Source organism: Scyliorhinus canicula, chromosome 12 (genome assembly GCF_902713615.1).
Source record: "Scyliorhinus canicula chromosome 12, sScyCan1.1, whole genome shotgun sequence".
Lineage (NCBI taxonomy): Eukaryota > Metazoa > Chordata > Chondrichthyes > Carcharhiniformes > Scyliorhinidae > Scyliorhinus > Scyliorhinus canicula.
In genome coordinates this window covers 68,805,116-68,818,814 of record NC_052157.1, presented here as the reverse complement: position 1 = coordinate 68,818,814, position 13,699 = coordinate 68,805,116, and the positions used below count along the sequence as shown (strand labels likewise).

General features: G+C 52.5%; 1 protein-coding gene across 4 annotated transcripts in view; it reads right to left on the bottom strand.

Moving 5' to 3' along the window:
• Nucleotides 1-13,699, bottom strand: part of LOC119974722 (HEPACAM family member 2-like) — a 63,147-nt gene that overhangs the window by 35,724 nt on the left and 13,724 nt on the right. Inside the window, exon 1 of one of the 4 annotated variants that reach the window (XM_038813873.1) lies at nt 9,843-10,075. The exons of the other annotated variants lie outside the window; for them this stretch is intronic. The gene's annotated coding sequence lies outside the window, so the exon portion shown is untranslated. Of the gene's footprint in view, nt 1-9,842; nt 10,076-13,699 lie in introns of those variants that run through there. 4 annotated transcript variants of the gene reach the window in all.

The following is a 13,699-nucleotide window of genomic DNA, read 5'->3' as shown; positions in this document are numbered from 1 at the left end:
AGCAGGTCATTATCTTGTTTCGTGTTCCCTCGTGGCTAGACACACAATACGAATAAATTCTTTCCTGTGTGTATATCAGCATAAAACCCACAAATAGAATGGAAATGATTGTGGATTGAACAAAAACTCAACCTGATATGATCTCTGGAGTTTAATGCAACATACAGAGTGCTGTCAGCCTTTCATTTCTATTCTGTAAATTAAGGTGGCTTGTATTGTAATCAATTTTATGTTGAAATAATTATATTTCTGCAATCCATTTGTCATTGCATTCCTGATTTTGATTTAAATGCTTGCATATAACTATGTTATCAACAATGATCAATGAGTATTTATACACTCATCACAACTTAGTGATTGATACTTTATTGATCCATGGACTGGATTGTCCCAGCCTCCGCACCGAAATCGCGATAGGCGCGGGGTCAGAGAATGGGTGTTTACGCCGAAATCCGATCCGATGCCGCTCCCACGGAGAATCGCTCGGGAGTCTCTCAGGCACGATCTATGTGGCGCGCGGGTAGGGGGTCATTGACAAAGCCCATCCCCCCCCCCACACCCCCGGCGATTCTCCGAGGAAAACTGGCCGAGTTCCCGAAGGCGTGGTTCTAACCACATCTTGGCCGGCGGCATGGCCGGTGTCATCTACGGAATCAGTCTGCGGCCACCCTGGTGGGGAGCGGGGCGACTGATCCACCGGGGGGGGGGCCTCATGGATAACCAGGGGGGCGGTCGGGCGTACATGATCTCCGGGGGGGGGGGCGAGGGGGGGCCTACATTTTTGCTGCTGCTCCGTGGTCCGAGTCCATCATATCCCACAGGGCGGCCGCTGCAGGCCGCTGCCACCATGCGCATGCACGGACTCCCGACCGGAAGTGCATGGTCACGTATCCACAGTCAGAGCTGCGAGAAGCACTCCAGGGCCCTGCTAGCCCCCTGCAGGTAGGAGAATCTTAAGGAAAGTCCAGAGTGAAATGCCAGCATTTCTACGCTGGCATGTGGACATAGCCCCATTATTGGAGAATCCCGCCTCATATCTATCCATCTGTCCATCTAGCCCTTGCTCTCGCTCTCTCTCACTCAATCTATTTATATTTTGTGCGCGATTCTCCGCTCCCGCGGAAAATCGCGAAGGCCGTCATGAAATCGGCCGACTTTCACGACGGCCCGATACGCCCCGCTCACGAGCTATTCACTCCCCGGAAATGGGCTAGGACCGGGGCCGCGGACCTCACGTGAAAAATGATGCCATAAGCCTGCGACGCCCGAATGATGCCCCGACGACGCCCACGTGACCCGCTCTGCGTCGTCAAAAGGCGCAAGCGAGCATAGGAACGGGAGGAGAAAGATGTCGGAGCCACGGAGGGCCGCCCCGAGGTTTGGAGAGGCAGATATCGAAACGCTCCTGGATGAGGTGGAGCAGAGGAGGAGCATCATCTGCCCTAGAAGAGGGCACCGCCACCCTGCCAGCATAGTGCGACGTGCCTGGCGTGAGGTGGGCACTGCCGTGAGTGCAGTGGGGCAGACCCCTCGGTCTGGGGAGCAATTCAGGAAGAAGCTCCACGACCTCACCAGGCCTGCCAGGGTAAGTGCCAAGAGGGTGCCCCCGGGTCACAACAATCCTTCCCCCCCCCACCCCCCCCCACGAGGGGGTGTGCCACGAGGTGACAGATATGTGTCACCGTCTCTCTACTCAACCGGAGTCTCCTCCTGCAGGTGATGTCCGGCATTGTCTGGAAAGAGATCCGGGCACGGTACACCCTCAGCCTCGGTCGTCGCCTCTGGCGCCCTGGGTGCACCCACACTCTCCTCCTCCTCCCCCTCCTCCTCCCCCTCCTCCTCCTCCTCCCCCCAATGCTGCTCAACGACTGGCAACTCCTCGGCCATTCCCTCTGCTGCTGCAGCTGGCCCTGCATCCACTGCGGGTTGTGGCTGTGGGCGCTGCTCCATCTCCAACTGCAGTGCAGCAGCCCCAACTACTGTTCTGTTCGCATACATTTTGCTAACCTACAGAAGGGTGGTGGGGGGCAGAGAAACGACATGTTAGATGGAGGTTATTGTGCCACAGGATACCTGTGTGTCCCGGTGGCCTGGTCGCGCTGCTAACATGCGGCCAGCCTAACCCCTGGTCACTTTCTGCATCCAACGGGCAGTTAACTACATCCTCCTCACTGGTGCATCAGTGTCCTGTGGCCGTAAGCCACAGGGCAACCAGCGGCCGTGTCCTCGTGACCGTCATGCCATGGCAGGGCGGCTGACATTTTGTAACCGGGGTTGGACAAGTCACTCCCTCCCTCCCTCTCCCCCCTCACCTCCCCTTACCCCCCTCTTCCCCCTCCCCACCCCACCCCTCCTCTCCCTCCCCCCCTCCCCCTCCTCTCCCTCCCTCTCCCTCCTCCCCGCCTCTCCCACCTCCCCCCCCCCCACTGTTCGCTGCCTTCTGCCTTCCCCGGTCTGCCCAGGCTCTGGCGGTCCGCTCACCTCCTCGCTCCTCTCGTCAGCCAGCATGACTGGCTGACGACTTTAAAAAGCAGGTGTGATAGCCGGCATCATAACCTGGCATCACGACGTCGGGACTTCGGCCCATCCGGGCCGGAGAATAACGGGGGGCCGGATAGTCGGCTGTTTGGCCGTATCGGGGCGTTTGACGAGGTTATCCGCGGGAAAAACGATGTAAAAAATTTTCTCGTTTCTGAGAATAGCGGGAGTGTGTCGGACCGGCGTCGAGTGAAAACCGGCGCGGCCCGCTATTCTCCGAACCGGCGTGAGGTCGGAGAATCGCGCCCTTTATCTTTTCGGGGCGGCACGATGGTGCAGTGGGTTAGCCCTGCAGCCTCATGGCGCTGAGGTCCCAGGTTCGATCCTGGCTCTGGAGCTCCTTGTGGAGTTTGCACATTCTCCCCATGTCTGCGTGGGTATCGCCCCCACAACCCAAAGATGTGCAGGCTAGGTGGATTGGCCGTGTTAAATGAAATGAAAAAAATTGCCCCTTTATTGGAAAAAATTAATTGGGTATACTAAATTTTAAAAATATATATATTTTATCTTTTCCACTGTCCCTCGCTCTCTTTTTATCTATTTCTCTCTCTCTGCCTTGCTCTCTCTCTCTCACTCACTCTATCTGTCCATCTCTCTATTTATCTTTTCCACTCTCCATCTAACTCTCTATCTATCTCCAGCCAGTGAATATATGATCATTTGAACGTTTTTCTATTTTTTACACAGTGGGTCATGACCTGGGAAGCCACTTCGATAGTAACTTGCAAAAATAAATATGTTTAAAGGGGCAAAATTAGCAGGAACCATATCGGTAAGAGCAGCGGGGGTGTTCGGACCAATCCAATAGATCTTTCAAACACCGGCACAGACATGATGGGCAGAATGGCCTCCTTCTGCGCTGTAAGGTTTGAAGATTTAATGAATATCATCAAGCAATTCTGCTTCACCTCAAAGTGTTTGATCAGCAAGCAGAGAGAAAGGGTCACGTTTACTGATGTGCACTGTGTGAATGAACAGACCAAGGTACAGGGGCAATGATTATCTATGTGCTGTAAAAATCCTGCCTCGTGAGAAACCTTTTGTCTTCACCACACACCACAACCCCTGCTCTACCCCCACAGAATAGGCCTCTCCTGGGAGAGGTAAATATTCAACAAAAAAACCCCCAGATCACATGCCCTTCGATAACATCACAGATGCATTTTCTATAGATTAAGCAATATGTCATATCTGGATTGGCAAGCAGCCACAAGTTGTCAATGGTTAAAGTATCAATCAGATACAGACTAACGTTCCCTCTGCACTGTCCCTATCAAACACTCCCAGGACAGGTACAGTACAGGGCTAGATACAGAGTAAAGCTCCCTCTGCACTGTCCCCATCAAACACTCCAGGACAGATACAGCACAGGGTTAGATACAGAGTAAGGTGCGTTCATAACGCAGTCAAACAGGTTGGGCGAGATTCTCCGCAAATGCGGAGAATCGTAAAGGCTGCCGTGGGACAGGCCGTGACCCACGGCAGTCTTCACGGCCACTTCCGGGGCCGATTCTCCCCCCCGGGCGGGGCTAGGAGCGCGGCCCCGTGCGTCACGGCGGCGCGGCCTTGACGACGGTCGTCAAGGCCGCACGTCAAGCGTCACGCCGGCTGACGCGGCCGATGACGTTGACCGCGCATGCGCAGGTTGGACAACGCCAACCCGCGCATGCGCAGTTGGCGTCTTTTCCCTCAGCCGCCCCGCAAGATATGGCGGCTTGATCTTGCGGGGCGGCGGAGGGAAAAGAGTGCGTCCGTTATGGACGCACAGCCCCCCTTGGCGCGGCCGTGGTACTGCTGTGCCAATCGGGCCCCCAGATGCCCCAAACGGGCATCTGGTGCCCGTTTCACGACGGCAACGAGAAGGTGTGTTTGCTGCCGTGTTGAAACGGGCATGATGGCCCGGCCGCTCGGCGATTCGTGGCGTGGATCGGGCGTGGGGGGGAGAATAGCGGAGGGCGTGAAAAATGTCAGGAGGCCCTCCCGCTATTCTCCCACCTGGCGTGAGGGGGCGGAGAATCACGCCCGTTGGGTGCGTCAACCTGCCAAATTCTTCCACAAACGCCAAAGGCTGTCAGTAAGAGCGGGAGAGAATCCTGCTCAGCCGCACTTGACGTGACGTGGCGCCCCTGAAGTTAAAAGCCCACGGCTACAGGCTAGGGACTTGTGCCAGGAATTACCAGCTGTGGGGCAGACTAAATACGGGAACAGAATTGGAATTACTGAGATTGGCGTTATATAATTCTAGATTTATATAATTGAGTTTACATTCCACCAGCTGCCGTGGTGGGATTCATACCCATGCCCCACACCCGCCGAGCATTAAAATAAAAGCAAAAAATACTGCGACTGCTGGAGATCCGAAATAAAGACAGAAAGTGCTGGGAAATCTCAGAAGGCCTGGTTAGTCTCTGTGGAGAGAGAGAAAAACAGAGTTAACGGTCCAAGTCAGTGTGGCTCGTCGCCAGAGCTGGTGAGAGACAAATGTGTTTTGTTTTTGTATCTCTCTGAGCCCGGCGGAGGTTTTTTCTCTCCCCCAGTATTTTCCGTCTGTTTTTTTCCCCAGGGAATAAGCCTGAGTCTAGTGGTATTACCACCAGGCCACCATCTTTCCTGATGCAGAAGCGGGATCACCCAGTTTGTGTTCGTTCTGCCCGAGGATAGAAGGCTGTCTCTTCTGCCTGCGGTTGTGTGGAATCCCTAATGCCAGGCCTGGTGGCGTTCTAAACAAAAAGCCTGTGAGTTTTTCTCCAGCCGTGGGGCCCCAGACCGAAATATCCCTTTTTAATTCTGGTTCCCTTGCCTGCTTCTTTTCTCGTCACCTCCCAGTTCCTCATCTCGAGTATCGACCTTGTTTGCCTCAGTACAGATTCCTGGACATAGTTAATGGTGAATCATCAAGTTGGAAGTGAGTCAGCTTGCCGGGATCTCTTGAGTCAAGCAGTTTGGGGGATTTTCTGATGGTTTTTTTCTAACCTGAGCGAATTCCATTGGGAGAGCCCTGGCAAGTTCCACGGAACAGGTCCGTGGTAACGTTGTGGCGATGCTGCCGGTAATTGGTAGGCCTAAACTGACCATCCTCCTTGTCCGTGACTCACGTGTAGACCAAACTGGGGTAAGGCTGGCAGATTCCGTTTCCTAGAGGGATATCAGTGAACCCGACATAGTTTTTAAAATGCTGGGCCTGGCCAGCGGCTCCCCTACCCCACAAAATAATTTTTAAAAACTGTCTACAGGGGAAGACTGGGTTATTCCCCGAGAGCAGACAAGGCTGAGGGGAGATTTAAAAGAGGCATTCAAAATCATGAAGGGTTTCTCCAGGCGAAATAAAGAGGAACTAGTCTGAACAGCTGAAGGATCGATAAGCAGAGGAATTGACACATTGGGGATGAAAGTTAGGAGGAAGTGTTAACTTATATAACAAATTATTTGGATTTTCAAGGCCGCTTCCAGTCGAGGCCATGGATACAAGTTCAACAGGAGCCTTCGAAAGAGGGAATTGGATAAATAGTCGAAGGTGGGAACAATTATGCCGATACAAGGAACAAATGGGGGACAAACTGAATTGAAATGCACAAGCTTGATGGGCTGAATGGCCTCCTTCTCGACCGTACTACTCTGCATTCCATGAATTGCACATCATGCGTTGTGCGCACACAGGGTATGCTGGCATCATAGCTAGGTTCCTTAGCCAGTAATACAGCGAGTTGGGCAAATAATTCAGGGAATATCCCAGTCAGGCAGTCTGAGAGTTGGAATGGCGTCCAAAGTTTAATAAGGTTTTCAGGAAGCTGTCAGATAGTTGTTGATACACCAACTGCTCTGGCAATATCCATTTAGGGCAGGAAACCTGCCATCCTTACCCAATTCTTTGGAAGACAAGGTCAGAAGTGGGGATGTTCGCTGATAACTGCACAAGGTTCAGCACCATTCACAACTCCTCAGATATGTCCAAATGCAGTAAAAGCTGGACAGTATCCAGGCCTTGGTTGACAAGTGGCAAGTAACATTCGCACCTACAAGTACCAGGCAATGGAGTGAATGGTCGCACACAGGGCAACTCCAGCTCAATGGCGTTGGTTTGGGCACTTTATACCCATTAGTGGGTAGTTCCGGCAGAAACGTGGTGTGGAAGGTGTAGGGTTCTCTCCAAGGTTGGCATGTCTACTGATTACCAGACCTGGCAAAAGTGGGCTACGATGCACAGGTGGAATCTGACAGCTTTAGTGGAGGAGGTTAAGGGGGATTTTAAGATGTGGGACACTTTGCACTTGACGCTGGCAGAGAGGGTACAGGTGGTAAAGATGAATGTGTTGCCAAGGTTTTTTAGAACCCCCCTGATCTTTCGGTTTGTGGGTCTGGATGAGCTGCAGGCAGGTTTGAGTTGCCGAGGGGCAGTGAGTTTAGATATCTGTAGGTGTGGGACTTTGTGCGGAAGGAGTGGAGTGCGTTTCCAAAGCTTCCAGAATACACTCTGTTGGAGAAACTGCTGCTCCCGGATGAGTTGGTGGAGGGCAGGATTGGAGATATATAAGGGTGGTTATGGGAGCAAGTGGTGAGGATCAAGAATAAATGGGAGGAGGAGTTGTAGGGGAAATAGTTTGGGCGCTGTGGTGTGAGGCGATGAAACGGGTGAACTCAACCTCCTCCTGCTTGAGGACGAGCATGATTCAGTTCACAGTTGCGAACAGGGTACATGACTTGGGCGAGGGTGAGTGGGTTCTTCAAGGGGGTGGCCGATGGGCGAGAAGTGTGGGCGGAGGCCGGCCAATGATGCACCTATGTTCTGGGGCTGCGAGAAGCTGGAGAGCTATTGAGAGGCTGTGTTTGAGATGCTATGTAAGAAAGTCGGGGTGGAGGTCAGGCCAGATGCAATGATGCCGATTTTTGGGGTATTGGAAGTGCTGGAGGGGAGAGAGCCAATGTTGTAGCCTTCGCCTCTCTGATTGTCCGGCAAAAGGTCCTGTTAAATTGGAGGTCGGATACGCCGCCAAGGGTGGCAGCTTGGCTGGGGGATTTGTACCACTTTCGCGATTAGAGTAGCTAAGTTTGAGTTGAGGGGGTCAGTGGAGGGCTTCGAGTTGCATGAGGGTTGTTCATGACACTATTTGAGGAATTGTTTGTCGCGGGGAGTGGCGGGGTGAGGGATAAAATGGGAAAAGTTGTACAAACTGTGGAGTGTGAAATTTATATTTTGTTGTTGTTACATGTGTTTGAAATAAAAATCTTCTAAAAAAAATCAAGTGCCAGGCAATGGCCATCTCCATCAAAAGAGGATCTAACCATCGTCCCTTTATGTTCAATAGCATCACCATCGCCAAATCCTCCACTATGAATATACTGGGGGTTACCATTGACCAGAAACTGAACTGGACTCAGCCATATAAATACTGTGGCTGCAAGAGCAAGTCAGAGGCCAGGGATCCTGCAGTAAGGAACTCTCCTCTTCACTCCCCAAAGCCTGTCCACCAGCTACATGGCACAAGTCAAGAGTGTGATGGAATATTTTCCACTTGCCTGGACGAGTGCAGCTCCAACAGCACTCATGAAACTCGAAAATATCCAGCAGGGCAAAGCAGCCGGCTTGATTGATCCCCCTTCCACAAACATTCACTCCCTCCATGTCCGACAAAGAGTGGCAGCCGCGAGAACAATCTACAAGATGCACTGCAGGAACTCACCGAGGCTCCTTAGGCAGCACATTCCAAACCCACGACCACGACCATCTGGAACAGTGGCTAGCACTACTGCCTCACAGCGCCAGAGACCTGAGTTCGATTCGGGCCTTGGAGGACTGTCTGTGTGGAGTTTGCTGTTTCTCCCAGTGTCTGTATGGGTTTCATTTGGGTGCTCCAGTTTCCTCCCATAGTCCAAAGATGTGCAGGGTCGGTGGTTTGGCCATGACCAATGCATGGGGTTACTGGGATAGGGCGGGGGAGTGGGCCGAGGTAGTGTGTTCTTTCAGAGGGCCGGTGCAGACTCAATGGGCCAAATGGCCTCCTTCTGCACTATAGGGATTCTATTAGATTCCAGGGATAGAAGGACAAGGGCACATATACCTGGGAACACCACCAGCTGAAGGTTTCCCTCCAAGACACACCATCCCAACTAGAAATATATTGGCCGTTCCTAGTTACTCCAGTGTTGCTGGAATTCCCTCCCAAACAGCACTATGGGGTATCTACACCTCAGGGACTGCAGCTGCTGAAGAAGGCAGCTCATCACCACTCAAGGGGAAATTAGGGATGGGCTAAATGCTGGGCCAAGCCAGTGAAGCCCACATCTATGAATGGTTAAAAAAATAACTAAACCACCATTTGAAGAGACTCAACAAGACACTTATTTGTAATTTTGGTTCACAAAGGCCCACCTTCTTACAAAAGGATTGGTTATAAATGTCAGCCTTAGCGGCAGCACGGTGGTACAGTGGTTAGCACTGCTGCCTCACGGCGTTGAGGTCCCAGCTTCGATCCCGGCTCTGGGTCACTGTCGGTGTGGAGTTTGCACGTTCTCCCTGTGTTTGTGTGGGTTTCGGCCCCACAACCCAAAGATGTGCAGGATTGGCCACGCTAAATTGCCCCTTAATTGGAAAAAATTAATTGGGTATTCTAAATTTTTAAAAAAATAAATCAATAAATGCCAGTCTTGCCAACACTGCCCATAATCTAAGATTTTTAATGTACTCTGAACATAACCTGTAACAGACTTTAATGTCCAGCCTTGATGTTGCTGGGAGGAGAGGAGGAAAACAAGGATGTCGGCCCCTTGAGCATCCTCCGACTCCCATCGCTCTGCTACTGGTGATCGTGCCTTCAGCTTCCTTGGCGGGGTGGTGGGAGGGGGGAGGGAATCCCTCAGTTCTGTTGCTTCGCATGGAGTTATTCACCCCACTGATCAAGCACAGTCTGTTTCACCAGCAACAACATCCTCACTTAGCAGCCTTTAACACTAGAACGTTTGTTCGTAATATGGGCTGTCCATAAGTTAAGAGCCAATGAGATGGGGCGGTACGGTAGCACAGTGGTTAGCATTGTTGCTTCACAGCGCCAGGATCCCAGGTTCGATTCCCGGCTTGGGTCACTGTCTGTACGGAGTCTGCACGTTCTCCCTGTGTCTGCGTGGGTTTCCTCCGGGTGCTCCGGTTTCCTCCCACACGTCCCGAAAGACTTGCTGTCAGGTAATTTGGACATTCTGAATTCTCCCACCGTGTACCCGAACAGGCACCAGAGTGTGGTGACTAGGGACTTTTCACAGTAACTTCATTGTAGTGTTAATGTAAGCCTACTTGTGAAAATAAAGATTATTACCTTATAGTATTGTCACTCCTTTCATCTATTATGTTGACAGATTACAGTTTCAAAGCAAATTGGTGTGCTGTCTCCATCCGTCACCTCGTCCAGCCACTGTACACTTACTGCTCCTTCCAAAGAGTATTAATTGTCTTTCTCTGATCGGCACTGAACTCTTTGAAACCCTGAGTTTCAAAACATCGGCACCTTGGATGAATGTGCCCCAACCCCCCTGCACCATCTGCAGCTACTTACCATCACCCTGCCGAGAACAACAGTGACTGCCTGGGTGGCCCCCTGACACGTCCGCCACAAGACACGAGGGTGTGACGTTTGTGATGCTGCAGGGAGGCGTGGGCGACGTGCGGGGCTCATGTGGAAGTGCCCTATGCTCCCAAAGCACAGTCACGGGGGCTTGTGCCCACGTGGGCTCTGCTGCTACTATTCCCACCGCGGTGCCCTCGCCACACAGTGTGATCGCTGCAACGCTAAGCTCTGACATTTTGCAAACAAGGACAAAACATCAGGGCCATTTTTCACTGTCAACAGTGCTTGCAAAAGGCAAAACAAGGGTGCTGCAAGGTTCTGATAAGGGACAATCGAAACAGCATCTGTTTACTGGTCATAAATAGCTCAACTTCCTGAAACCAAAGTGTTCCACAAAGGTTCTCTCAGAGCTATACAGGGACGCACGACAGGATGACTCGAAATATCAACCCAAAACTATGACATACCTGGAATGCCTTGTCAATGAAATACCCCCAACTTGTGCAATGAAATTGCATTCCAAAGAATCATAAACTCTGCTACATTTTTCGCTCAGGCACGTTTATTTAAACATCCCATACTGGCAAATGGAAATCTTCATAAGATTACAACATTTATCTCAATATTGTACTTGTCAAACAGTCCCAGGACAGGTACAACACGGGGTTAGATACAGAGGAAGATCCCCAGCAATGTGAACAGTATTGAAAGACTGCTGGACTGTCAGAGGGTCAGTATTGAGGGGGTGCTCCACTGTCAGAGGGTCAGTACTGAGGGAATGCTCCACTGTCAGAGGGTCAGTATTGAGGGGGTGCTCCACTGTCAGTGGGTCAGTACTGAGGGAATGCTCCACTGTCAGAGGGTCAGTATTGAGGGGGTGCTCCACTGTCAGAGGGTCATTACTGAGGGAATGCTCCACTGTCAGAGGGTCAGTATTGAGGGGGTGCTCCACTGTCAGAGGGTCAGTACTGAGGGTGTGCTGCACTGACAGAGGGTCAGTACTCAGGGAGTGCTGCACTGTCAGTGGATTATTACTGAAGGAGTGCTGCACTGTCAGAAGGTCAGTACTGAGGGTGCACTGCACAGACAGAGGGTCATTACTGAGGGATGCTGCACTGTCAGAGGGTCAGTACTGAGGGAGTGCTGCACTGTCAGAGGGTCAGTACTGAGGGAGCGCTGCACTGTCAGAGGGTCAGTACTGAGGGAGCGCTGCACTGTCAGAGGGTCAGTACTGAGGGAGCGCTGCACTGTCAGAGGGTCAGTACTGAGGGAGCGCTGCACTGTCAGAGGGTCAGTACTGAGGGAGTGCTGCACTGTCAGAGGGTCAGTACTGAGGGAGCGCTGCACTGTCAGAGGGTCAGTACTGAGGGAGCGCTGCACTGTCAGAGGGTCAGTACTGAGGGAGCACTGCACTGTCACAAGGTTAGTAATGAGAGAGTGCTGCACTGTGAGAGAGTCAGTACTGATGGAGTGCTGCACTGTCAAGAGAGTCAGCACATAAGGAGTACTGCACTATCAGAAGGTCAGTACCGAGGGAGTGCTGCAGTGTCAGAAGGTTAATGCTGAGGCAGTGCTGCTGTGGGAGCGTTGCACTCTCAGAAGGTCAGTGCTGAAGGAGTGCTGCACAGTTAGAGGCTGTGTCCTTCACTGTCAGATGCTCAGTACTGGGGAAAGCTGCATTATCAGGGTGTCATAACTCAGGGAGTGCTGCACTGTCAGAGGGACAGTACTGAGGGTGTGCTGCACTATCAGAGGGTCAGTACTGAGGGAGTGCTGCACTGTCAGAGGGTCAGTACTGAGGGAGATCTGCTCTGTCAGAGGGACAGTACTGAGGGTGAGCTGCACTGTCAGAGGGTCAATACTGAGGGAGTGCTGCACTGTCAGAGGGACAGTACTGAGGGTGTGCTGCACTATCAGAGGGTCAGTACTGAGGGAGTGCTGCACTGTCAGAGGGTCAGTACTGAGGGAGAGCTGCTCTGTCAGAGGGACAGTACTGAGGGTGAGCTGCACTGTCAGAGGGTCAATACTGAGGGAGTGCTGCACTGTCAGAGGGACAGTACTGAGGGTGTGCTGCACTGTCAGAGGGACAGTACTGAGGGAGTGCTGCACCGTCAGAGGGTCAGTACTGAGGGAATGCTGAACTGTCAGAGGGTCAGTACTGAGGGAGAGCTGCTCTGTCAGAGGGTCAGCACTGAGGTTTGCTGCACTGTCAATGGGTCGGTCCTGAGGGGGTGCCGCACTATCGGTGGGTCAATACTGAGAGGGTGCCGGACTGTCGGTGGGTCAGTACTGAGGAGGTGCCGCAGTGTCGGTTGGTCAGTACTGAGTGGATGCCAGACTGTTGATGGGTCAGTACTGAGGGGGTGCCGGACTGTTGATGGGTCAGTACTGAGGGAGTGCCGGACTGTTGGTGGATCAGTACTGAGGGGGTGCCGGACTGTTGGTGGGTCAGTACTGAGGGAGTGCTGCACTGTCGATGGGTCAGTCCTGAAGGGGTGCCGCACTGTTGGTGGGTCAGTACTGAGGGAGCACTGCACTATCGATGGGTCAGTCCTGAGGGGGTGCTGCACTGTCAGAGGGTCAGTACTGAGGGAGTGCTGCACTGTTGGAGGGTCAGTACTGAGAGGGTGCCGGACTGTCGGTGGGTTAGTACTGAGGAGGTGCCGCAGTGTCGGTTGGTCAGTACTGAAGAGGTACGCACTGTCGGCAGGTGGGTTAGTACTGAGGGGGTGCCACACTGTTAGCGGGTCAATACTGAGGGGGTGCTGCACTGTTGGTGGGTCTGTACTGAAGGGGTGCTGCATTGTTGGTGGGTCAGTACTGAAGAGGTACGCACTGTCGGCAGGTGGGTTAGTATTGAGGGGGTGCCACACTGTTAGCGGGTCAATACTGAGGGGGTGCTGCACTGTTGGTTGGTCAGTACTGAGTGGATGCCAGACTGTTGATGGGTCTGTACTGAGGGGGTGCCGGACTGTCGGTGGGTCAGTACTGAGTGGGTGCCGGACTGTTGGTGGGTTAGTACTGAGGGGGTGCGGGACTGTTGGTGGGTCAGTCCTGAGGGGGTTCCGGACTGTTGGTGGGTTAGTACTGAGGGGGTGCGGGACTGTTGGTGGGTCAATATTGATGGGGGTGCCGGACTATTGGTGGGTCAGTACTGAGGGGGTGCGGGACTGTTGGTGGGTCAGTATTGATGGGGGTGCTGGACTGTTGGTTGGTCTGTACTGAGGAGGTGCTGAACTGTCAGCGGGTCAGTACTGAGGGGGTGCTGCACTGTCAGTGGGTCAGTACTCAGGGGGTGCTGCATTGTTGAAGATGCTGTCTTTCAAATAAGACATTAACTGGAGGATCCATCTAAAATTTCAGTTGGACCGCAATCCTTCTATCTAAAGTGGGGAACAAGGGTCACTCTCCCTCTTTCATGTCCTTTCTCAATGTTCACCCTTCACGGCAACACTACTTAAAGAAATGATGATGTTAAGGCTCCTTATGGCATTGCTTTGTGGGATCTTGCTGTGTGCACATTTCCTGCTTGTCAGCCGTGCCTGCACTTCTCAAAGTACCCAATTGGCGATATTGAGCTTTGGGACTTCCTGAGGTGACAAAGTCGT